Genomic DNA, 26,461 nt, shown 5'->3' with positions numbered 1-26,461 from the left:
CAGTAACCTATAAATGAATAAAATGGAAAGCAATAATCGTTCTCTACATTTTGTTCATAAAACTTTCCCGATTCCTTGGAAGAAATTTCTTCCAACAAATTAGAAAACGTATTTTATTCCAATAAAGTATACAATTTTAGTTAGTAAAGTCAACTTGTTCTCTTCATATGCATCCTCGCTCAATTTGGAAGAAATTTCTTCCAAGTAATAACAAACCATTCAAAATTTCTCCCATCAAATATAGAAACATTTGATACATTTAAACATATTTATTTCAATGTTTTAACACAGATAGTTCACTTCATTTAATGTTCCTTCTTGGAAGAAATTTCTTCCAACTAATTAGAAAATTCATTTCTAATAAAGTTGGCAATTTCAGTTTATAAACTCAACTTGTTCATTTCGTTTTCATCCTCTCTCAAGTTGGAAGAAATTTCTTCCAAGTAATATCAAACCATTCAAAATTTCTCCCATTAAATATAGAAACATTTGATACATTTACATATTAATTTCAATTTTTTTTAACACAGATAGTTCACTTCATTTAATGTTCCTTCTTGGAAGAAATTTCTTCCAACTAATTAGGAAAATCATTTCTAATAAAGTAGGCAATTTTAGCTAATAAACTTAACTTGTGATAATTGTCGTCCTCTATGAAGTTGGAAGAAATTTCTTCCAAGTAATATCAAATCTTTCAAACAAATATAGAAACTTGTAATATATTTATAATTTTTTCCCCATTTGTTAAACACAGAAAGTTCACTTCATTTAATGTTCCTTCTTGGAAGAAATTCCTTTCAACAAATTAGAAAATGTAATTCATCATTATAAAATTTAATGCAATAATAGTTAATAAACTCAACTTGTTCACTTCATTTTTTATTCTCCTATCCTCTATCAATGCTACAGTGTACGAATCTCCCCAAGCGTATTGATAGACCCTCCTATTATGCGATTGCAGAGTATGACTCCTTCAGTTTATTGCCTCACCCTCCTATTTCGTTGATGCGGGTTATGAATCATCCAGCTGATCATATTTCGTTTGTACACTACATTTACACGTTGATAGTCTGTCTTGTAATTATTCAAACAACACAATATAAAAGTTATTCAGGGTGTCCAATTTATATTTTTTTCTTTTATCTAAATAATTTGTAATGAATTAACAATTGACAATCTCATCGGATAATACTATTTTATCATTTTCACATGTCCTTTAAATTTGGATATCAAATAATTTTAAATATTTCAAGAACATCATTCTTATTCAGCTGAAGAGATGAATCTAACATTTTCTTGTTGCACAGTTGGTTGGTCAGCTTGCCAAGTTTTGCTATAGCTAATGTCATGGTCTTTTTACTTATTGTTTCCAAATAAACGGTCAAGTTATTGTATTCTAAACTGCCACTGCCACCTGGAAAAGAAATATACATACAATTGAGATTGAAAATGGGGAATGTGGCAAAGAAACAACAACCCGATCATAGAGCAGACAACAGCAGAAGGTCAACAAGAGGTCGTCAATGCAGCGAAAAATTCACGCACCCGGAGGCGTCCTTCAGCTGGCCCCTAAACAAATACACTAGTTCAGTGACAATGTACGCCATACTAAACTTCAAATTATACACAAGAAACTAAAATTAACCGCATTCTTAATACGACCACAGATTTGGAACCCTGAACACTGGGACAAGTATGGACACAACATTCAAGCTTGATACATCTCCGAATTTGGATTGTGATTAAATAGTTGACACAGCACAGGTTTCTAACACATAATGAATGTGGTATACGAACTTAAACTTAAAAACTTTAGATTCTAAATTGGACATTACCTATTTTGGTCCAATATCCAAAATCTAAATACATCCGTTAGATTCAGCATATCAAAAACCCCAAGAATTCAATTTTTGATGAAATCAAATAAAGTTCAATTGTGGAACATTTAGACTTCAATGTGGACCAATTTGATAACCGGGCCTAAGCATAAAAAATCTAAAAACATGGTTAGATTAAGCATATATCAAAGAGCTCCATACATACAATTTTTGTTGAAATCAAACAAAATTTAATTTTAAACCCCAATTTGGACCAACTTTGAAACTGGACCCATAATCGAAAATCTAAATGCATGTCTAGATTCAGTGTATCAAAGATCCCCAAGGATTCAATTTTTGTTGAAATCAAACAAAGTTTAATTTTGGACCATGATTTGGATCAACTTGGAAACTGGGCCTAAAATAAAAAATCTAAGTACATGTTTAGATTCAGCATATCAAAGAATCTCAGGTATTCATTTTTTTTTTAAATCAAGCAAAGTTTAATTTTGGACCCCGATTTGGATCAACTTGAAAACCAAATAATCAATAATCAAAAATCTAAGTACATGAACATGTTAAGATTCAGCATATCAAAGAACCTCAAGTATTCATTTTTTTTTTAAATTACACAAAGTTTATAATTATAAATACATGTCCATGTTTAGATTCAGCATTTCAAAGAACCCCAAAAAAATCATTTTTTGTTAAAATCAAACTTAGTTTATTTATGGACATTTTGGACCTAAATGTAGACCAATTTGAAAAAGGGACGAAAAATTCAGAATTACATACATAGTTAGATTCGGCATATCAGAGAACCCCAATTAATCATGTTTTGATGAAATTAAACAAATTTTAATTTTGAACCCTTTGGGCCCCTTGTTCCTAAACTGTTGGGACCAAAACTCCCCAAATCAACCCAACTTTCCTTTTATGGTCATAAACCTTGTGTTTAAATTTCATAGATTTCTATTTACTTACTCTAAAGTTATTGTGCGAAAACCAAGAAAAATGCTTATTTTGTGCCCTTTTTGGCCCCTAATTACTAAACTGTTCCGACCTCAACTCCCAAAATCAATCCCAACCTGTGTTAACAAACCTTGTGTTTAAATCTCATTGATTTGTATTTACTTATACTAAAGTTATTGTGCGAAAACCAAAAATGATACATATTTGGGCCTTTTTTGGCCCCTATTTCATAAACTTTCAGGACCAAAACTCCTAAAAATCAATCCCAACCTTCCTTTTGTGGTCATTAATCTTGTGTCAAAATTTCATAGATTTTTATTTACTTATAATAAAGTCATAGTGCGAAAACCAAGAAAATGCTTATTTGGGCCCTTTTTTTACCCTCTAATTCCTAAACTGTTGAGACCAAAACTCCCTCAATCAATCTCACCCTTCCTTTTATCGTTTTAAACCTTGTGTTTAAATTTCATAGATTTCTATTTACGTTTACTAAAGTTAGAGTGCGAAAACCAAATGTCTTCGGACGACGACGACGCAGACGACGACTCTAACGTGATACCAATATACGACCAAATTTTTGCGGTCGTATAAAAATAATACTAGACGTATAAAACCCAGAGGCTCCTGCCTTGGGACAGGCGCATGAATGCTGCGGGATTAAACATGTATATGAGATCTCGATCCCCCCTATACATATAGCCAATGCAGAAAAGTAAACCCATAACAATACCCACATTAAAATTCAGTTCAAGAGGAGTTCGAGTCTGAAGTCAGAAGATGCAACCAAAGCAAAATAAACAAAATGACTATAATACATAAATAACATCCGACTATACTAGCAGTTAACTGACATGCCAGCTCCAGACCTCAATTAAACTGATTAAAAGATTATGTCTTCATCATATGAATATCAGGCAAAATCCTTCCCGTGAGGGGTTTAGTATCATATAATCATACCATATATAAGAAAAACAACACACATGTCAAACCAGCAACTGTTTTTTTTTAAATATGTGTTTAGTTTCGATGCAAAGACCCTATACGTGAATCAATAATGACGCCAAAATATGCAATCTTTAATGACCTGACAACAGTATCGTAACTATATCCCTTCTTAATAATATAAAAAAGAAGATTAATAAGTCTATTTAAAGTTTTTGTGAGTTTCAGAGTAGAATACTGACATTTTTGTGCTTTACAAAAAGTATTACCAAAAAATATTGGATGTGAAATACCTGAACTATAATGATTATCATCTCCGACTTCAACTTCAGCTTATCTTGGTTTCTGAAGAAAAAAATGATTCATTTTATTCATTTTTTTTGGAAAATAGAAATGAACAGATTAGTATATCTCGCGGTACATTCTATAGGTCTATGTATTTTGGTCGTTACATATGATTTATCAAGAATTGTTGTTTGATCAATTATTGGTGTCTAACACTACTTTTATCACTATTACATTTTGCAAATACCAGGGCAGCTGTTTTAACATTGGAGGGGGAAATGGTGTACCGAGAGGACCACAAAACGTCGACAGGAAAACTAGCAATCCTAGTCAATAAAGATGGGGAGTCAAACACACATACCACAACCAAACTTAGATCCACAAGACTCAGTGTTGACAGATGAAGGATACAATAGATGGACAATTTAAAACAATCATCCATTAAAAAGAGTGCCTACACTGAAATATCTCGATATCAGGTCGATATAGTCCTTACTATAAAGTTTCACTGCAACTATCACATAAACTTAACATGATCAAAGAAACTCAGGCTAATGTCGAATAATCCAAACTGGAAATACATGTACGCCTTACAATCATTCCATACACCAAATATGCTTTAAATATAGTCGATCGACCTATTGCAAATCTAAAGACCAACCTAAAATGAATTTTGAAAATGAGGTCAATGTCAGATGAACCCTGCCAGTCGAACATGTCAATACATGTCTAGTTGACCTATTGCATATATACTAGTCAACAAAAGAAACGATACAGGACTTTGAAATAAAATTTATCAAGAAGTATTAAATATAAAACAAAATGAGATATACTATCTTAAAAAGCTTTCATTTGCAATGTATGCACATGTGATAATGAAAATCAAAATTTGTCGGAAAGTATCTAAATTCCGTGTAAACGATCATAGGGTGCAAATTATTTTTGCGGAAAGTTGAATTAAAAATCGACACATAATTTTCTGTACTGAAAAAAATCATACAAGTGTTCGGTAAACAGGAAGTTGTTAAGTGATCAATCTGAAAACGCATCACACGGTATAGCTGACTTAGATAAACACTGAAACCAAATTTCAGAAATCCTTGTATTGTAGTTCCTGAGAAAAATGTGACGAAAATTTTCAACTTGGCTATCATGTGTAAAATCATACAAGTGTTCGGTAAACAGGAAGTTGTCAAGTGATCAATCTGAAAACGCATCACACGGTATAGCTGACTTAGATAAACCCTGAAACCCAAATATCAGAAATCCTTGTATTGTAGTTCCTGAGAAAAATGTGACGAAAGTTTCATGGGACGGACTGACTGACAGACTGAAGGACTGACGGACGGACTGACGGACAGACAGAGGTAAAACAGTATATCCCCCCTTTTTAAAGCGGGGGTATAAAAAGGAAATTGAAGCAGCAGGTTATGGTTTGATCCTTGTCCATGTAAAACTTAAAACACGAAAATTGGCATTTGCTGCCTTTCCGCCAATTCGAGCAGAAGGCATTGCGTAATAAGAGCAAACATGATGTCCAGGCATGCTATTCATATCGTCTAACTTCTGTTACCTTGTGAAAAAGCATATCAAATATCTGGCTCATCATGCCAGTTAGTTATAATTATACTCATCAGTCATCATAAACCTTAGAAGAGAACAACTGTGGCGGAGAGATCTGGCTAAAAAAATGATGTTCTCAACAAATAGATGTGTGTCCAAATTGACTGACTATCTTATGTAACAATATATTGAACAGGGTTGGCAAGTATTGCCAAGTCCAGAGGGAAATATATGTACTCAGAAAACCAGAGTTTTAGTGATTAGTATCAATATGAAGAGGAATCAGCGATCATTTTAAAACACACTGATAAATATACAATTTCTTATATACATGTATGTATATTATTAGTTATCTTTGTGTAATCAGGGGTGTACAAAATTTTACACCGTTGTTGAAAAGTCATACACCCTGAGGCGCAGCCGAATGGGTGTATGAATTTTCAACAACAGTGTAAAATTCCGTACACCCCTGATTACACCAAGAAAACGAATTTATTTCTTATGAACAATTCCTTTACTCATTTTGAAATCAGGATGTAAAATTGTAAAAATGGTAATGAAAAGTTTCCAGCGTAATATTTTTTCAATGTCCATGCTGCTGCACATTGTCAAATACTTGTTTACTTTATTTTTGGAAAAATTCAGAAATTTTTTGTGTTCTTTTGAGTTTACAAAAAAGAAATTTTTTTTTTTTTTTTTTTTTTAGCATTTTCTTATTATCATTAATTTTCTTTATTTTCTTTTTTTTTCTTCATTATTTTGGCAAAATTTTATATTTCAAATTTTTTTGGCAAAATCTCATTTTATTTTTAAAATTGGCAAAATTTTATTTATCCCCGGGTGAACCAGGGTGGGGTGTTATTTACACCGGGGTAGTCAACCAATCAGATTGCAGTATTTTTTCTGCATAAGAAATAAGACAAAATAAACTTATTTTTGAGAGAATTTATCTAAAGAGTATAAACTGGAAAAGGTAAAGATCCAGCAGCTCTAAAGACATACACAAAGACATGCGCGAGGGGGCGGCAGTACTTGAGGGTTAGGATATTTCCTCTTGTTTAAAACTCTGTTTTCATGGTCTAATGCACTGAGCCGTTACATTCTTTCTTAATTTAACCAGGATCATTGATTTAGAAGAATAAGTAAGAAAAATTCTTATACATAGACACGACATTTTTTGGGCATTTTTAATAATTCTATTAATTACTAAATCAAAGAATGGAAGTATTATATTGACAGGAACTCCAACGAAACGCTGGCACATTCGCATCCCCCTGATTTCTTTAGGAAAATTAAAGGTTTCGACTTAGTTTTTCTAGTACGTGCTAACTCCTTTGTGGGGTATCTGCGATGCCGCCTTCTCCTGTTGTTAACTGAAGCTAGTCTTATCTACATACCAATGTAAATTAACACGAAATCCCCCGTGGTCATTTGTGAATCGCCACATGAATAACGACATCTGTTTCCAGTTTATAAACATGCCCAAAAGTATTTGCTGTTTGGGAATAAAAAATTAATTGATATATTAATCAAAAGTTCAAATTTAATTTAAATACAGTCTTCTTTGGGATATAAGAAAAAAAAATCATAATACGTAATTATAATATATATACACAAGGAGGTTATAACAAACATTCAATGTAAACAAGTAAATATAGTAGCCATAATTTAAAAAACTCTCGAAAAGAAAATTTGTTTATTGATTTTGTTTTATATCTAAAAACAAACCATTAAAAAGACCATACGGCTGCTGGAACCCCTGCCACAACTAATAGAATAACTATACAAGTAAATTTTACGTAGTAAAAATATCTTCCTAATCAATGCTGCCTAGGTAAGCTTTTCTTTTATATGATCATTATCAATAGACATGTTACGAAAAGGTATATTCACGACGCTGAGGTTGACAATTTACACTTTAAATGTGGGGAATGTGTCACAACACCAAAGAGATTACCTGTGAAAACATTGTATTATATTTAAAAACTGCATTGATCCTTTCGCAGGCAAAGCCGTATTAGGGGACGACCATTTGATATTCTGGGGGGGGCCAGGAGGATTTTGAAAATAAATAACTCAGCCTTGATAATCACAAAAATAAATGGTTTGTTCTGTGGTAGTTTGAAAATAAATAACCTGACTTGCAATGTATTGAAAATAAATAACTTAGCAGGTCTAAAGCTTCTTTGGCCTTCAGCGGTATCAAAACCCTTCAAATTTTTTTTGCCTCGCTCCGCTCGGCAAAATAGGTTTAACAATACTTTTGAAAAAGGGTAGATAAAAACAAACTAAATTAACTTTTAATACTATGTATGTTGTATGTAATACATGTATATTGCTTGGGAATATAAATGATTCATTTCGTGAAGAAAATTATAAAATACTTAATCTAATTATACCAATTGTCTTTTATAATATACTTATTACTATGTATTTGTGTTTCGTTAGTCCTGTCTCGCTATGTATTATCTTAGTATATTTGTATATATATTATCTCTTGTACACAAGTCATGCAAGTATGTGTCTGAGGTTATGAAATAAATCTTGAATCTTAAAATTTCTGCAGGGGATACTGATCTTTTCTGATTAAATGGTACATAATGACTTGACTATACATGTATTATTCATAATTAACAAATATTTAAAAAAATGTATGTTTTCGACTATCATAAATATAGTTGTGAAAATGAATAATCAGTCCCTTGCTTTAATGAAAATGAAAAATCTTGCTTCAATAGTGCAGAAAATGAATAATCTGTCCTCTCAGTTTACAAAAATAAATAACCGATCAAAAACAAATCCTCCTGGCCCCCCCCCAGAATATCAAATGGTCGTCCCCTTAGTGCGGTGACTGAAGGTAGATTTTTTGGATTTTAATCTCCCCACCGAACACACACCTATATAATATATCATTGGAAAGAGGAAATCGTGTACTATAATAATATGCCTGTCGTCAGGACTTTGTATGGTCACAACTTTTTTAAATTGAGGTCAAAGGTTATATGTGAAAATCTTTGAAAATTTGGGAGGGTTTCAATTTTGACATTTTTTTCTATTTCTAAACTCTACATAAATACAAACGATACTGTTTTGGCTTTATTAATGTTTGTTATTATACATAAACCTTAATCATTAAGATTTATTTTATCAAAAAAATCCTAAAACGACGTTTTATAAACAAAACTTCAAAAATTAAGTTTTCAACCTATAAAATGTTTAGAGCAACTGAACCTTTTGAAAAATTTCAATTTCAGGTAAAAAAAAAAAAAAGCCATGCAGGGCAATACTTTAAATTTATTTTTTAAACTATCATATTGGGTGAGGTATCAAATCAAAGCAATAGAACACTACAGTCAAATATGACCTCAAATTGAATTGCGGATACTTCAGGTTTTATCATAGACTAGCTATTCGTTGCTTTTGTTTTTTCACAATTATTACTGCTTCCATATAGTATTATCTTTTGTTGCGTATTTAACTCTGGTTAATATCTATTACATTATAAGTTTTGTACCTATATCCCCCCTTTTTTTCCCTTGCAACGTATTTCAAAAGTATTCCATATAAAAAAAGAAGATGTGATATGATTGCAAATGAGGCAACCCTCCAAATGAGACATAAATTACCAATACGTCCCGTACGGGCTCCAACGATGAGTAAAATTTATACTGCATAGTCTTCAATTCACGAGATGAATTTTGTAAAACAAACGAAAAATCTCCCGACCTGATTAATGAACAAGATTAATAAGAAACAAACAAATATAGTATATAGAAACATAAGACAAACACTGCATTACCGTCTCGTGACTTGAAACAGACACAAACAGAATGTGGCGGGGTTTGACTTTTTAAGGGCACGCCAACACTCCCCAAACTCGGGGCTGGGACCATGTGTATCAGTTCAACAAGCTCTATACCTAATCAACCGTTATCTTCATCATCTTCATTTTCACCAACCGTCACAAGACATGTTTTTAATATTTCTATACATTTCACTCATGGCCACAGGTAGCACATGAAAGGTTCTGCTCAAAGCAAACACGTTATTTTGAGTTTTTCTTTACAAGTACAGACAAGGTATTGTAAGAAGTCCGAAGACATTTGTTCCCAAAGAAATACCAGCTTTAAACCATCCCTTTCAATTCATCCAAGATTTTACAGAGATCTTAAATGGGGTTATATACATTTTCATGGACCTACAATCTGTCGATACCTGTAACTTGGCTTTGCACACGGTCATGTTCTTCTCTGGCTGTTTATGACGTCTTTACACTAAATCCATTGTATGTTGGATGTGTACGGATTGAGTGCTTAGTCTTAGAGGCATGGTTTTTTAATTAGTTGTTAGTGGATTTGAACTAGCTGTCAGATAACTGCGAGTACTCTAAGATCTGTTCATTGTGTCTTTTTTTGTCGGGATGTATAAGTACCCTGCCACGTCAACTTGTATTTTTTGTCTATCTGATGAGTTAAGTCTTTTTCAACTGACTTTTATAGTTCGTTCTTGTGTTGAACTGTTATACCACTGTCCAAGGTTAGGGGAGGGTTGGGATCCCGCTAACATGTTTAACCCGCCACATTATTTATGTATTTGCCTGTCCCAAGTCAGGAGCCTGTAATTCAGTGGTTGTCGTTTGTTTATGTGTTACATATTTGTTTTTCGCTCATTTTTTTACATAAATGAGACCGTTAGTTTTCTCGTTTAGATTGTTTTACATTGTCTTATCGGGGCCTTTTATAGCTGACTATGCGGTATGGGCTTTGCTCATTGTTGAAGGCCGAACGGTCATTTTGGTCTTTTGTGGATAGTTGTTTCATTGGCAATCATATCACATCTTCTTTTCTATATTAAGATGACATGCATATGCTTGTCTGCAAAGATGATGGGGAAACATTATGCATGAGACGTACACTATCTTGATTTCGCTCAATTTCATGGTTGGCAACACATTAGATAGCGTCGCACTCTACTTTAAGAAGCATAAAATCCATTGGCATTCAATATTTCAACAAGGTGTTTCGAACCAAACTCATGGTACATTTGTAAAGCCAATCCTAAATGAAAAGGAGTAAAATAAAATGGCCACACAAACGGTTGACGCAAGTACGCAATTTCTGTGATGCCATTTCCTGAGAATAGTCTTGGCTATGCAGTTTCATCGAGTTACCATAAAATGAATTGCAATAAAGACGAAGGCATTGACTGAGTTGAAGAAGAAAGAGACATTTCTTCCGAAGTTGGGTATACTTCTGTAGAGTTTGTAGATATGTCTTTTCTATTGTATACTTGCAGCGGAATGACATATCTGTCCGTTATTTGTGTCTTTTACATTTGACATTAAAATTTGAGTTCAGTTTTCAATTGACTAGCAGCTGATATGGCATCTCAAATAGTTATTTTGTTACAAAATATTGTTATATTTGCCTTGAACTTATTGAAGTTGTTTGACAACTGTATTTCTATAGAAATCAATGAGTTTAGACTGTATTTTACAAGTTTACAATTTCAGCTGGAAGAAAAGATCTACTACTAAGTAGTATATTTATCTAGAAACAGTGTCATGAGTAATGACCATTACATCGTTGTCAATAGCCAAAATAAAATTAGTAAAAGCAGTATCGTGATCTGAGATATCTGCTTTTTTTTTTGTTTTAGCAAATAATTTGTAATGCAACCAAAATGACAGAGTGCTTGAAGTTTAAAAGATGGACGGGAAACTATTTAAACTCTAACTTTAACTTTAACTGACACGGTTAAAACATTCTTAATACGCTCATATGATTCAAACTTGAATAGTTTTTTATCTTTCTAAAATGTTTTGTTGCAAAATATACAAGCACTCTAGTTGAACGACTGCATTCTAGAACGCGTACACATACCCGAAAATGAGGGACAACAGTCCGATAATTGTATGTCGTCATTAAATATCAGATTAGAAGCTTCCTCGCTCTAATAGGGGGAACAAATATGTTAACTTGTGTAACTCTTGTAGCATGAACAATGATAAACAGCCTGCAAGGACTTCTGTAAATTAACAGCTTTCGCATGAAACATCTTGATGTTCACCTCATCTAATCTTTTATTCAATGCAGGTACAAAAATCGACTTTCCTATACTGGTAAATTGACTCAAAATTTCAGTCCATTTTTTCTTTTCTTTGCATATTAAGCACTGCATAAAATTTAACAACTTTTGTCTTTTCTTTGGACTTAACGGAGCAAGTTGCAACTGACTTGACATATCACGGAATATTTACTGAAACTATCCGTCAATTATTTTGATTTTACAATTAGACTTTTCTGACAAAGTATATTTAATGTTTTATAACAAAAAAATCATAGAATATAAACACATAAAAACAAAGAATGTAGCATATATCAGTGCAAATATTTGTATATAATAGCGAAAAGGGTAGTAATATCATATATCAGTTGAGAGCAAATTATTGACTAATACACAAAATGTGACGGAAAGCAAGTGATTAAGTTCCGTGTTGAAATTGAAGTTTTTTATTCCATTCTTTTTCCATTGATTTCTCAAGTTTTTTTTCATATTTTGGTTCCGAAATTTTTATCACTGATTAGTTTTATGAAATACTATATACTAAAATTATTATGGGATAAATTTTATTACTACTATAAAGAAGAAACTAAAGTTTGTGTCTGAATTTGCAATTAAAATTACCTCAATTTTTAACAGTCTAAACCTCGCAAATTTTATAGATTATAAAAAAATGAAATACTAAATAGAATATTTCGATATATGAAAATAGCTTCCGGAAAAACTATTTCAGTTAAATGCAAGCAAATATACACAATTTTTCATTTTGAAAAAGGGGGGTTGAAACTCTCCAATGTACTACCAGTCATTAAAACGACTATTTAGAAAAATGTGACCGTACGAAATTCTGACGACAGGGCAAAAACTAAAGAAGACATATTTATCTTTAAGTTAAGACCATTTTTAGCCGTGTGTTATTTGGGGAGATTAAACTCGCGATCTAGACGACTTTTTACACTTCTGTCACCGCACTATATGGAACAAATATTCAATAACATGTATACGATTAGAAATATAAGAAATAGATATTAATAATTTCCATTATATTTTTTAAGTAACTTTAATAATACTGCAAAAGGGGGGGGGGGGGACGGGACGTTCATGTTAATGAAGTAGATGTGCGGGGCAACAGAGATACGGGGTACACACGTGTGTGAATTCTTTGTCGAGTCCTTAATATATCTTGCTAATAGTCTTAAGTATTATAATCTTTTGTATACATGTACCTAGTCGTGAATATATATATAACGATCATTTTTATATAGTTTTAAAAAAAAAAAACAGTGTATGTACTTTGATCCAGTTGTTTGCCACCTAAATTGTTATATAACGGAGTCTGTTTTAAACAACTTAAACACGATTTAAACTTGAGGCATGTTGCACTATATAGAAAAATTTCTCCCGGTCATACAGCTTCGAAGGCATGTATTTTCTTTCTTTATTTCCTTTCAACTTTGTCTCAATTTCAAAAGTTTCAGCTCATTTTGTATTTTCTGTATAATAGTTTGTAATTGATTGATTGTTGGTTGCTTAGTGTTCAGTGGCAAATATTTCATGTATGTTTAGAACAAGAAGATGTTTGTGTAAAATATGACTCGCTACTCATCGGAGTTTCAGAAGCATTGCATAATGACTTAGGTTTGCATTTACATCTTAAAACCACCTTATGCAGATATTTTGTATTTCATTAATTCCTAAAATATTTGTGAAAATTCGCCAACCGTTTTTTAGGTTAAGCCGGAGGAAGTTTTCTTCTCTCTCTATAAACATAGACTGACGCACATCTTTTAAATCTGTCTTTTCTATTCATATTTTCATAAAGTATTTGTAGTGTCTTGTCTTGTCTTGTCTTGATATAGGGAAACCATGTTCAGGTTTAACACAGGTAAAAAATATCAACAGGTAAATGTGGCGCAATTTGATTTCACTTATTGGCGCAATTAATACCATTAAAATAGAAAAGAGTGGCGAAATTGATACCTTTTCAAAACTGCAATTGGCGCAAATTGATTCTGCCCATAAAATGAGAATATGAAGAAAAAAAAGTGACACCGATGACCGATGGGTCTTTCCTGCTAGAAGTTTCTCTAAAACAAACATGTTTTTTTAAAAATTAAATCTGTTCAATGGGTACCTTTTACTACCCTACGGAGGTACCAGTTGTTTTTTTTCAGGGAGAGGGGGAACTAGGATTACATTTGAAAAAGGCAGGACGGGATTTTTGAGTTAAGAAAAGGCAGAATGCGAAACTTGGCCAAAAAAAAAACCCAAAAATTTAACTTGCTTACTATGCATAATATTATCAATCTAGAATTGAATGAACCTGATAACCCTCAGCCCCCTTTTCCAGACCACCTACTCCTACGCGCGTACACCTTTTATGTCTTATGACAAGTTTTAGCCAGCAATGATATCACAATAGCAATTGTCGTATAAGATGTTAAATGCATAATGATGTTCAAAATAAATGTAATTTAAATTAACCAAGACGCATAGGATTTAAATATTACCTATTTATATCTATAATCAATGTTTTGACACCGTCCCCAAATTTTAAGTCTAATTTGTCAACCTCAGCGACGAGAATATACCTTTTCGTAACAAGTCTATTACTTATAAGTTTGTCAAATGATTAAAAATATCAACCGTATTTAATCTTCTCGATTTTGTAAATATACGATATGGACTTAATACTTACTATGAGTATTTTCTATACAAACGTGTAATTCAGTGGTTGTCGTTTGTTTATGTGTTACATATTTGTTTGTCGTTCATTTTTTTACATAAATAAGGCCGTTAGTTTTCTCGTTTGGATTGTTTTACATTGTCTTATCGGGGGCTTTTATAGCTGACTATGCGGTATGGGCTTTGCTCATTGTTGAAGGCCTTACAGTGACCTACAGTTGTTAATGTTTGTGTCATACTGGTCTTTTTGTGGCTGTTGTCTCATTGCCAATCATACCACATCTTCTTTATTATATGTGTTAAGAAAGAATCGTGTTACGCTCGTAAATGCTTAAGTTGATCCGTAAGCAACTGAAATGTCTTTTAAGGGCTGTTAATCATTCTAAGTGCCTTTTGTTACACTCTTAGTCACTAAAACAGTATTAAGATACTAAAAGTTAAATTGATGACGGGGGGGGGGGGGGGGGGGGGTAGGACCTTTATCAGGACTCCGGGATAGGATGTTTTAAGGGTAAATTGACAGAAAGTCACAGGACAAAAAGTCACAGGACATTAAGTCACAGGACAAAAATTCACAGGACATTAAGTCACAAATTTGATAGGACAAAAAGTCACAAGACAAAAATTCACAAATAATTTGTTGACAATTTTTTTAATATATAAGAGATATATCTTGAAATATTTACTTTTTGTTACATATATTCATATTGAAGTTAAGCAAAATTGTCATTTTACTTGTAAAATGCAGATTTATTAAATTTTTAGCACGCAAAGGGTATATTTCTTGGCACCATGAAGCCATTAAAGTGCCAAGCCACTTTGACATTTTGTTTTCTTAGAAATTATTTGATTATCTTTAATAATTTTTGCCATAAATTTTGTCTACAAAGTTGGTTTATTTGACAATAGTTCAAGAAAAATACATATTTTTTTTTAGATAAGCAATTTTAATTCAAAGAAAATAATCTAAAAAAAATATTTGTGACTTTTTGTCCGTGACTATAAATCTGTGACTTTTTGTCTTGTGACTTTCTGTCCTACATTCTTTTTAAGCTCGGGACTTCGGGATTGACCCTTTCGGGATCCGGATTTTTTTATTTTTTTGTATTTTGGGATGTCGGGATTTACTTTGTTTAAATTCGGGACCTCGGGATTTCGTGTTTTTAAGCCCGGTATTTTGGGATCAGGACCCCTCCTATCCCCCCTCATTAATTAAAACATGTACTAGTATTAACTATTAAACAGTTTCAGCGATCAGTGCAATGTTGTCATGGTAATCAAACGAAATTCACGGAAAAATGAAAATATGACTTTACTATTTATATAAGTAAAACATTCTGGACTGTTATTTTTATCTATCGTAAGTTCCAGGTCTGAGATTCTAAGCTAGTGATTTTGCTTACTCCAATAATTTTTTCTTTGAACTTTTCCTTCTCTTTTCAAAATCATTAGATTGATAAATAAGTTCTCGTGTCATAATAAGACAAAAACACAAATGTCGTAATCATTTTAATAACGATTATATAATATTTAATATGGAAAACGGCATCATTGACCCTTCGGAGCTTGACTCCTTTCGTCATTAAATAATTTACCCATCTATTTAAATTGTTTCTTCACATTTGTTTGACTACATGTATATATTCTAAAGCTACGTGTGTGTACATACCTCTACATGTGTAAGTTTCGACGATTCCTCGTATATATAACGTCGTATATTTAATGCTATCTTCAGAGTTTCAGAGTTTTCATTTTTTTACCAAGTGGGTTCTTTCAATTTTCCACAAAACCATATCGTAAATTCTCTAAATTCTTGTGAATGATCGAATAACACAACTGATTAAACATGTTAAAGTCTTATATTTCAATTATTCATAACACCAAATCCAGTGGCCAGGCCTCAAGATATCACTCAGCATGACGCTTAGATTTTATAATTTACGACATGTCAATATGCGACTTTGATGTACATAGTCTAACCATGGGTGTAAAAAGTTTTTTGAAATTGTTAGGTTATTTTTTTTTAATTTTTTTTTAATGCAAACTGCTATTGATATTTTTGAGGGTTGTACGAATTATTAATTTGCTTTCAGTGGATATTAACAAAATTCGGTGTTAATTAAAGAATTGAATTTTAAACGGAATTCATATTTATTATTTAAATAACAGTAAAACTAATCGATCATACATTGACATTGCAAAAAAAGTGCTTGGAATGGAAGCAATAATGTATTATATATCAATATACTTCAATGGTCACACTGGATACTGCATGCTCATATTAATTATTTTTTAATAGACTGTTTTTTTTTCTGACAGAACAGCTAAATGATTGCGTGTCACCATTTGTCTGGTTGTAACTTGGGGACAACTGTTATTCCACACGAATCTAAATAATTCATGCACACTTTGTAAAGAGATTACATTTTATTGATGTTTATTAATGTCAAATATTATAAAGGGACTACATGTAGCCGAATGTCTGATAGCAAAAGTATTCTTTTAAACAAAAGTAATCGCTCGCCTAAACTTCGCTTCAAAAATTTGCAAAATTATTTTTTATTATATTAAAAATTTCAAATCGTTCGCTCGCTCGCCCCAATTTTTGAAGACATGTGATATTATGTTTTTTTAAGGAATATATATAAATATGATTTACTTGTGGCCAAACCATTATTTACTTGTGAGTAAATTAATTAGTTTTGAATATATATATAGACTAAAGATCAAGAATTTGTTGTTTATTATACGTTCACCGTGCATGCATGACACTTATACGAGCATGTTTGATTTATATTTTCAAGTTTCTTTTTATCAATTAAAGAATTTCATTTCTCTTCTATTGTCATATAAGTCAGATTTTAATTCGTTTATTCAACGGAAAACCTCAACGTTATGTGTATACATGATATTCGAAAGTTTTGTTTATGTCGTAAGAACTGATAGGGATTTGATAACCGTCCGATCTGTAAAGTATGGAAAAGAGATGAGGAAGCGATACATATAATTATTTTAATAACGATGGGAAATGCATGCCCGTTTACATATTAACAGAACTAATATGTTTGTTGACCCTAAACTAGTCGTATCATCAAACGCATCACACAGTGCGCAAAACGTGACATCACACTGGGTGCACAACATGCCTCATAACTGCATTTCTTTCATTTAATAGACGGGTGGTATGAAACAGTCCATTTGTAAGCAATATTCAATTATTAACACATCATATGTTTGGACAGAAGTATTCAAAATTTTAAATTTGTGTTAAAAATCGGATTTTTTTTTTTATTGAGGAGAATATATCGAAAAAAAACTGCTTTCTGGGACGGTGGCTATGATAGCACCTGTGGGTGCACCACATACTGACACGGTAAGTAGAAATTTCACAAACATTTGATACAAGTAATATCTAAAGTATTGTTTATTTTGTATGTGAACGTAACATCTGGGAACCGTATATCTAACATATAAATATGTTGCTGGTAACAATTTCCATATTTCAAATAAATGCGATATATGGTCGTTAGTTTTAATTCTCGTCTAAGAAGCATCAGATCGATTATTCGTGTCGGATTATATATATATATATTTTTTAATTAAATTGTTTTTAAAAATAATGTTCACGATTTTGACCGGGCTTTTTATTTTTTTGGTAAGTTTTAGTTCAAAGTTGAAAATTTAACTTCATCTTTTATAAACAAGGAAGACTTCTGGTCAGTTCTCCCCGGTCAATTTTTAAACCTTTTTACGTAATGTAAATACATATTATACATTGTATATTTCTTTATATCATATTATTTTACATAAAAATTATCTTTAAGCACTTCATTTTACAGATTTTGACCAGGTTTTAAATTCGTGAAATTAAGATTTAAGGTTCCAAAACGAATTGCCAGTCACGCTAAGACTCGGAGACTAATTCCGGGCGGTCATCTTTTTGGTGAAAAGGCATACCTAAATCATTTTTTGAGCTGATAGTATATTGTATAAGCTTTTCAAATCCGTTTTAATTATTAATCTATCTTTAGCGGTTCCAGAGATATATACAAATTTCTCCGCGTTTTCCACTTCCGTGTTTTAGGCACCGAGGGCTCCCCTTTTTATACCTATTACCTGTTATCTGTTACTTAGTGTTTATCTTCCTTCTCTAGCAGGAGTTTCGCTTTGCAATGTCTCGTCTGCTTTACTTATGATTATTTTGATAGTTAATTTTTGGAACGTCTATAATATCAGGTGTGTACTAGAAGTGTCAAATGCGCTTAATGCGCTTAATGTATTTTTGTCCATCTGATGAACTAAACCTTTTCAAATGAATTTTATAGTTCCTTCTTATGTTGAACTGTTATACCACTATCTCAGGTTAGGGGAGGGTTGGGATCCCGCTAACATGTTTAACCCCGCCACATTATTAATGTATGTGCCTGTCAAACACCAGGAGCCTGTAATTCAGTGGTTGTTGTTTGTTTATGTGTTACATATTTGTTTTTCGTTCATTTTTTTATGCAAAAAAGGCCGTAAGTTTTCTCGTTCTAATTGTTTTACATTTTTATTTTGGGAATTTTTATAGCTGACTATGCGGTATGGGCTTTGCTCATTGTCGAAGGCCGTACGGTGACATATAGTTGTTAATGTTTGTGTCATTTTGGTCTCTTAAGGATATTTGTTTCTTTTGGCAATCATACCACAACTTTTTTTTAGATTAGAATTGTCAATGGTTCATACAAAGAGTTCAAGGTCAGATGAACCATGACATACAGATCTCTACAAATATCCCTTAGACCAAATAAATGTGTTCCGATCCTTACAATGCATTAGAAACGGAGAAATGTAAAAGTTATGCTTGGCCAATTAATGCGAAACATAAGGTCAAAATATACGAAAGATAACTTGTTATATCAAATTAATAATTTGTTATATCAAATTGTAAAAAGTAAATAAGCACGACGCTAAAAGGCTTCCGTAAAAAATAAATGAAATAGAAAATTTTGTCCATCTAAAAGTAAAACAAATATGTTCTTTTTTCTTTTTTGTATTAGGTGGAAATGCCAGAAGAAAAGAAAAAGACAAATGCAAACTCACAAGGGAAACGGAAACCAACCTCCTAAAATGGCACATCATGCTCATCTGGAAAGAAAAAAAACACAAAACAACCCTCCTCAAAGAATAAAACCAAGCAAAACAGTATAGGAAAATAGTTTTTAAATAAAAAAGAAATGGAAAAAACAGAGCAGCTCAAGAAAAGAATCTGGTAGGAATATAATTATTCTTTTATTTTTTTTAATAATGATCTGTTTTTTAGCTCACCTGGCCCAATGGGCCAAGTCATCTTTTCTCATCACTAGGCGTCCGTCGGCCGGCGTCTTTCATCCGTCGTCCGTTAACTTTTACAAAAAGTTTCTCTGATGAAACTTCTGAGCCAAAATTTAAGCAAACTTGGCCACAATCAACATTGGGGTATCTGGTTTAAAAATATGTCCAATGATCCGAACAACCAACCCAGATGACCGCCATCGCTTAAAATAGAACAACTGGGGGGTAAAAGTTAGATTTTGGCTTATATCTCTGCATCCAAATCATTTAGATCAAATTTGACAAGAAACAATGGGTTTTCAGGTTCATATTTATCTGTCCTGAAATTTTCAGACGATCGGACAAGCTGTAAATTGTTTTTGTTTTTTTGTACCTGAATAACTTTGAGGCCTGAAATTTTAGTTGTTATCTTGAATATTATTATTGATAGAGATAGAACTGTAAACAGCAATAATGTTTAGCAAAGTAAGATCTACAAATAAGTCAATTGACCAAAATGATAAATTGACCCCATAAGGAGTTATTTCTCTTTAAAGTCAAATTTAAAAAGTTTTCGTAATCTTTAAAAAAAGTCTTCTCCTGAAACAACTGAGACAAATTTAATCAAACTTGGCCAAAATCTGCATTTTGGTATATAGTTATGTGTTCGATTACCCTCCTAACCAACCAACATGGCAGACATGGCTAAGAATAGATTGATTGATTGATTGTTGGTTGCTTAACGTCCAGTGGCAAATATTTCATGCATATTCAGGACGAGAACAAATTCACAATAAATACAATAGGTAAGTTGTTATAATAGAGGATAATGGTCGGGGAAATTTGGACTGCCACTGGCAAATGAGGGTATATTGGATAGAGACAGAAATTTTGCCTTGCAACAGGCCACCTACGGATCCCTCAAAAAAAATGTTGCAAGGGTTCTTAACGTGCAAAGAGCGTGGCACTCTCTTTACACGAGGCATCGGATTTAACGTCCCCCTTCTGACCGGACATGACTGCGAACTTGATACATCCCGCACAGCCAAACGGACGCCCCACTTCGGGATTCGTTTTATAGAATAGACAACAGGGAGAAATGCAGTTCTTGACTTGCATCTCTGAAATTAAAGCAAACGTTGCAACGGTTGCATTATTTCATGCATCAATTGTAAATAAAAATATAAATGTGAGCAATGAAGCATCTTGTTCTATCTTACAGTCACCTTTTGCTAAGTGTTCCGAGAGACTGTACCGAAGCCATCTGGTTAGGAATAAGAGGCCCAAAAGGGTCCTTAACAAGCATTTTTCTAGTTTAAGGATAATAACTTGTGTATGAATATTTCTAATGGTTTGAAATTTTACAACAATGTTAAAAACCACAAGTAGAAGGTTATGATTCTGTTTAGGGGTTATGGGGCCAACAATATAAGTATGAAGGGCCAAAAAGGGGTCCAAAACCAGCCTTGTTTTCTAGTTTCCAAACAATAACTTGTGTGTAAGTGTATGGATCTCTCTGAAATTGTACCACATGTTTCATGTAACAAAAAGAATGATGGAATTGAGTTTGAGGTTAATTGCCCCAATCATGAAGGAATTACAGGCAAAAAAGGGCGAAAAAGAAGCATTTTTCTAGTTTCAGACAATAACTTGTGTTAGAGTGTATGAATCACGCTGAAATTGTACTGTAAGGTTCCAGATGAAATCTTCAATTTGCACAGTAACAGTAACGAGCAATAGCTATAGATTTACAAGCTTTTAGGCCACATTTATTTTGTGTCAAAACCGATATTACTAGTAAGTTACATATTTGACCACATTCCAAATTCAGACAGTACCAAGCTTAAATGTTGTGTCCATACTTGCCCATTTGTTCAGGGTTCGACCTTTGCGGTCGTGTAAAGCTGCGCCCTGCGGAGCATCTAGTTTATATAGATAAGACAGTTTTATTGTTTGACTAGTTATTTTGCGGCCCTTTATAGCTTGCTGTTCGGTGTGAGCCTAAGCTCTGTGTTGAAGACCGTACCTTAACTTATAATGATTTACTTTTATAACTTGTGACGTGGATGAAGCGTTGTCTTATTGTCACGTTTACCACATCTTCCTATATTTATTAACATTTATTATTACTCTGATTCGATTCATGCATAGTTTAAAATTTTTTGTCTGTTGTTTCTTACACTTTATCATCTTCGCTTGACAATGGTTACAATGTTATGCCCATTTCAACTACACAGCGATTTCTTTTAAGATGGTACTCTGACTAGAATCTTGTATTTGACGACACATGATTGCAATTACTTCTTATCCAATTTGGTGTAGAAAAATCCAGAAAATCAAAATATCATTTAACAAATTATAGAAAATATGTGTAAAAATCTTCACTTCAAGGTCATAAAAATTTTCTTTTTTCTTTAAGTGAAAGAGTACATGTAGTCGATGTTTTGAGCAGCATTTTTATATCACCGTACTGCCTTTAACAATGAGCAAACTCCATACCATGTAGTCGATCAGCTATACAACAGCACGAAATGACAAATGTAAATCAATTCTAATAAGAAAACCAACGGCCTAATTCATGTACAAAAAAGTCAAAGAAAAAAAATATGTATCGGATCAACAAACGACAATCTCTGAATTACTGGCTTCTACGGATATACAACATACATACAGAATGTAGCGGGGTTAAAAAGTAAAATCACAAAAGTATAGAGCTCAGAGGAAAATTCATTCGGAAAGTCCCTTATCACATGGCAAAATCAAATAAAAAAACACATTAAACGAATGGACAACAACTGCCATATTTCTGACCTGGTACAAGCATTTGAAGTGTAGAAAATGGTGTTTTGAACCTGGTTTTATAGCGCTTAAACTTTCACTACTGCAGGTGGTTTCAAACTGTAACTTTTTCATCGGGAATTCATTAAAATAATGGTCAAGCATCCTCTGTTTTGTCACTATTTTTTAACGAGGCATGCATTGCCATTTTTACTGCAAGGAGTCAGTGATTTTCTCCTGGAACCATGATTTTCTAAACCAATGAAAATTGTCGCCATGATATATCCAAGGTCGCTAAAAAGTCAGCTCTACGAACCAAAAACCGACACCAGAGACACGAAAATAAAAGCAGTAAAAAGGTGCAACATATAAAAGTCGAAAAAGGAACAAATAAGTAATGAATAAGTACTGGGTATCAGTCGAATCAATCAAAAACGGGTACATACGCGCTAATAGGGTAATTTCAGCTCTACGAACCAAGTACCAACACCAGAGACACGACATTTAACAGTAAAAAGGTGCAACGTATAAAAGTCGAATAAGAACAAATAAGTAACGAATTATTGGGTTCCGAATGATGCACAATAACCACATGGCAATCCTTTATTATTTTTTCTACATTCACACATGCTCATTAAACATGTTAAAGGCCCTTAATTTTAATTGAATGTTACAAGTTACAACTGGGACCAAAATAATCATAGCCACACTGATACAAAATTCTATCTTCAACTGCCAAGAGTGTAGAGGAGGGGACTTGATCATATCCCTTAATCAGATTAAAAATAAAATTATGTTGTTTTTTATGAATATAGTATTATTCTAGTTAAGTTCATGTTATTGATACATCTTTATGTTTTAGACAGAGAACACAATTAGGTTGTACTTTACTTTTTTTTTTAGATAAAACAAAGGCAACAGAGAAACGGAAACAAAGTACATTCTTATGTGAACTAATAATACTATTACCAGAGAACTGCAGGAAGAGACAACCTAAGACATTTCTTAAAACTAATTTTGGTTTTTGATCTGATAATGTTTTGTTGATATTGTGTTACAATGCATTTATCTGTTGTAGAATTATTATTTGTGTTTAATTAATTGATCATATTTCATCTTGGAGTGACTTTACATAGTCTCATTACTTCTGTTATTACCGGAGAAATGAATGGCTTTGTTTACCAATGTGCCAAAACTAGCTAACAGTAGTGTACTGTTAGAATTAGAAAAAAGTCTTGAAGGACAAGAATAGATATGTTCTAAAAATTTCTTTAACCAAATATTAGCCTGGGAGTAGGGGATAGGAATCGGGGACGCATGTTCACCCCTTCTACTGTACATAGGGCCTTTCAGTTTACTGCACTTTAAACATAGGCGGATCCAGGGGAAGGGGCCCTGGGGGTCCACCCCCCTTTTGTGGGAAAAAATGGTTGATTATATAGGGAATCACTGCAGCATGAGGTCAGTCAGCACCCTCCCCCTTATGAAAAGTTCTCTATCCGCCACTGTTAAAAAGTGCAAAGAACCAATTCGTCAGATTTCCCCCTCCTTATTGTCTCCCCCTTATTAATATTATATAGTTATATGTATTTGGTGTTTTTCACTATTGTTTTATGTAAGATGTATGTGCTAGCTATTCAAAATTTAGTGAATTTACTTCAGCATTTCAGCGTTCAAGTCTAAAATGAGTTCTAACAAACAAGTGTCATGTAATTCATTTGTACTTGTTTAAATGTACTTCATGTTTTTTTAAATCTCTTAAAAGGTAAAGATTTTTTTTTTTAATTTAGAGAAATAAAATTTCCTGTGGGAAAAAAAAAATAACGGAAAAAAAATATATACTAAGAAAAGATGAAGCTTTTATAGGAAACGAAATGACAATTTTTCACATGGCTATAAATGCACTTAAGAAATTTCTTCCAACCAGTATCACTGGTATCACTGTGGTGGAGACTTTATACAGAATAAAATGATTGTTTTCTTTCTGCTGTAAAAGTTCTTGGAAGAAATTTCTTCCAAGATTGAGTCTTAAAAGGGAGTGCCTTATTTGTGTTATTATATAAATATGTTTCTTTTTTTAATATGTTGTACATTATGTTGAATAACTAATAATGTTTTGGCATTTATTTTTTTGCTAAATTCAATTGAAACTTCTGCAGTGGAAAGATTTTTGTTTTTATGAATCTTTAAATTTTTTCTTACTGTTGTAAAAGTAACTGGAATAAATTTCGTCCAAGAAGGAACATAGAATAAGTGAACTATCTAGTGTGTTGAACAAATGGACAATAATTTGTAAATACAAGTTTTGGATGATTTAATATTACTTGGAAGAAATTTCTTCTAACTTGAGAAGGGATACAAAATGAATTGAAAAAGTTGAGTATATGAACCTAAATTGTATGATACTTTATTGGAATTTAAATAAATTTTCTAATTTGTCGGAAGAAATTTCTTCCAAGGAGTCGGGAAATTGTAAATATATTACAAGTTTCTATATTTGTTTGAATGATTTGATATTACTTGGAAGAAATTTCTTCCAACTTCAGAGAGGACGAAAATTATCACAAGTTAAGTTTATTAACTAAAATTGCCTAGTACTTTATTAGAAATGATTTTCCTAATTAGTTGGTAGAATGAAGTGAACTATCTGTGTTAAAAAATTGAAATTAATATGTAAATGTATCAAATGTTTCTATATTTAATGGGAGAAATTTTGAATGGTTTGATATTACTTGGAAGAAATTTCTTCCAACTTGAGAGAGGATGAAAACGAAATGAACAAGTTGAGTTTATTAACTGAAATTGCCCACTTTATTATAAATGAATTTTCTAATTAGTTGGAAGAAATTTCTTCCAAGAAGGAACATTAAATGAAGTGAACTATCTGTGTTAAAACATTGAAATTAATATGTTTAAATGTATCAAATGTTTCTATATTTGATGGGAGAAAATTTGAATAGTTTGTTATTACTTGGAAGAAATTTCTTCCAACTTGAGCGAGGATGCATATGAAGAGTTTACTAACTAAAATTGTATACTTTATTGGAATAAAATACGTTTTCTAATTTGTTGGAAGAAATTTCTTCCAAGGAATCGGGAAAGTTTTATGAACAAAATGTAGGGCACGATTATTGCTTTCCATTTTATTCATTTATAGGTTACTGTTCTTCATTTCATTGTGATTTGAATATTTTGTAAAATATAAATAGTAATTCAATATATATATATATTATAAAATTGTCATATTAATGATGCTTTTTTCTCCATGTGTTTCCTTTGTCAGAGAAGAAATTTCTTCTAACACTGTTTGTTTGCAAAACATACCCATCAAAAGCAGAATATTAGCATATGAAATTGCAGAATTAGGTATTTTCACCAAAACAGCAAATATCGACCTCTAAAAAGGACATTCCTGGATTTTCCTTTTTTACTTTGGACTCTCTTAAATGCAAAAGAACATGCATGAACTGCATACATGAAAATGCTAAAAATATTACGTTACTTGAATTGTGTCACGTTACTGGGCGAGAGTACATGTACCAAAATAGGATTCAGATATATACAATTTAACAAATACCTAATTGCAATTGTTCGTTTGTTCATTTTATCTATCTAATTGTAATAAATTATCAATAACAATTTGTAAAACTAAAAATAAAGATTGATTCAATTTAATACATATGATCAAATAACATTTTGTTTATATAGATTAGACCGTTGGTTTTCCCGTTTGAATGGTTTTACACTAGTAATTTTGGGGCCCTTTATAGCTTGTTGTTCGGTGTGAGCCAAGGCTCCGTGTTGAAGGCCGTACTTTAACCTATAATGGTTTACTTTTTAAATTGTTATTTGGATGGAGAGTTGTCTCATTGGCACTCACACCACATCTTCCTATATATATGTATGGTCAAATCGTACTGGACCGTACGCGTATACTCATACAGTCCGACCATACGCGTATGGTCGGGTCGTATGAGTATACGTTTACGGTCCGGACCGTTCGCTTACGCTCCAAATACTCATATGGTCTGGAACATATATACATGTATGAGTTACAAAACAAG

General features: G+C 32.4%; 1 protein-coding gene and 2 long non-coding RNA genes across 3 annotated transcripts in view; 2 read left to right on the top strand and 1 right to left on the bottom strand.

Moving 5' to 3' along the window:
* The window catches only part of LOC134688460 (adhesion G protein-coupled receptor L3-like), a 115,971-nt gene that overhangs the window by 3,554 nt on the left and 85,956 nt on the right, over positions 1 to 26,461 (top strand). The gene's annotated exons all lie outside the window — the stretch shown is intronic.
* Positions 18 to 16,172, bottom strand: LOC134686595 (uncharacterized). The gene is made up of 3 exons (XR_010101627.1): positions 15,997 to 16,172; positions 4,025 to 4,076; positions 18 to 1,414 (listed from the first exon to the last, which is right to left on the bottom strand). It is a non-coding gene; the product is annotated as an uncharacterized LOC134686595 (long non-coding RNA).
* On the top strand, positions 17,504 to 24,021 carry LOC134686594 (uncharacterized). Its single transcript, XR_010101626.1, has 3 exons — positions 17,504 to 17,700; positions 19,367 to 19,578; positions 23,301 to 24,021. It is a non-coding gene; the product is annotated as an uncharacterized LOC134686594 (long non-coding RNA).

This window comes from Mytilus trossulus, chromosome 10 (assembly GCF_036588685.1).
Source record: "Mytilus trossulus isolate FHL-02 chromosome 10, PNRI_Mtr1.1.1.hap1, whole genome shotgun sequence".
Classification (NCBI taxonomy): Eukaryota; Metazoa; Mollusca; class Bivalvia; order Mytilida; family Mytilidae; genus Mytilus; species Mytilus trossulus.
Note: the sequence above shows the minus strand (reverse complement) of the source record. Positions and strands in the feature narration are given on the sequence as shown.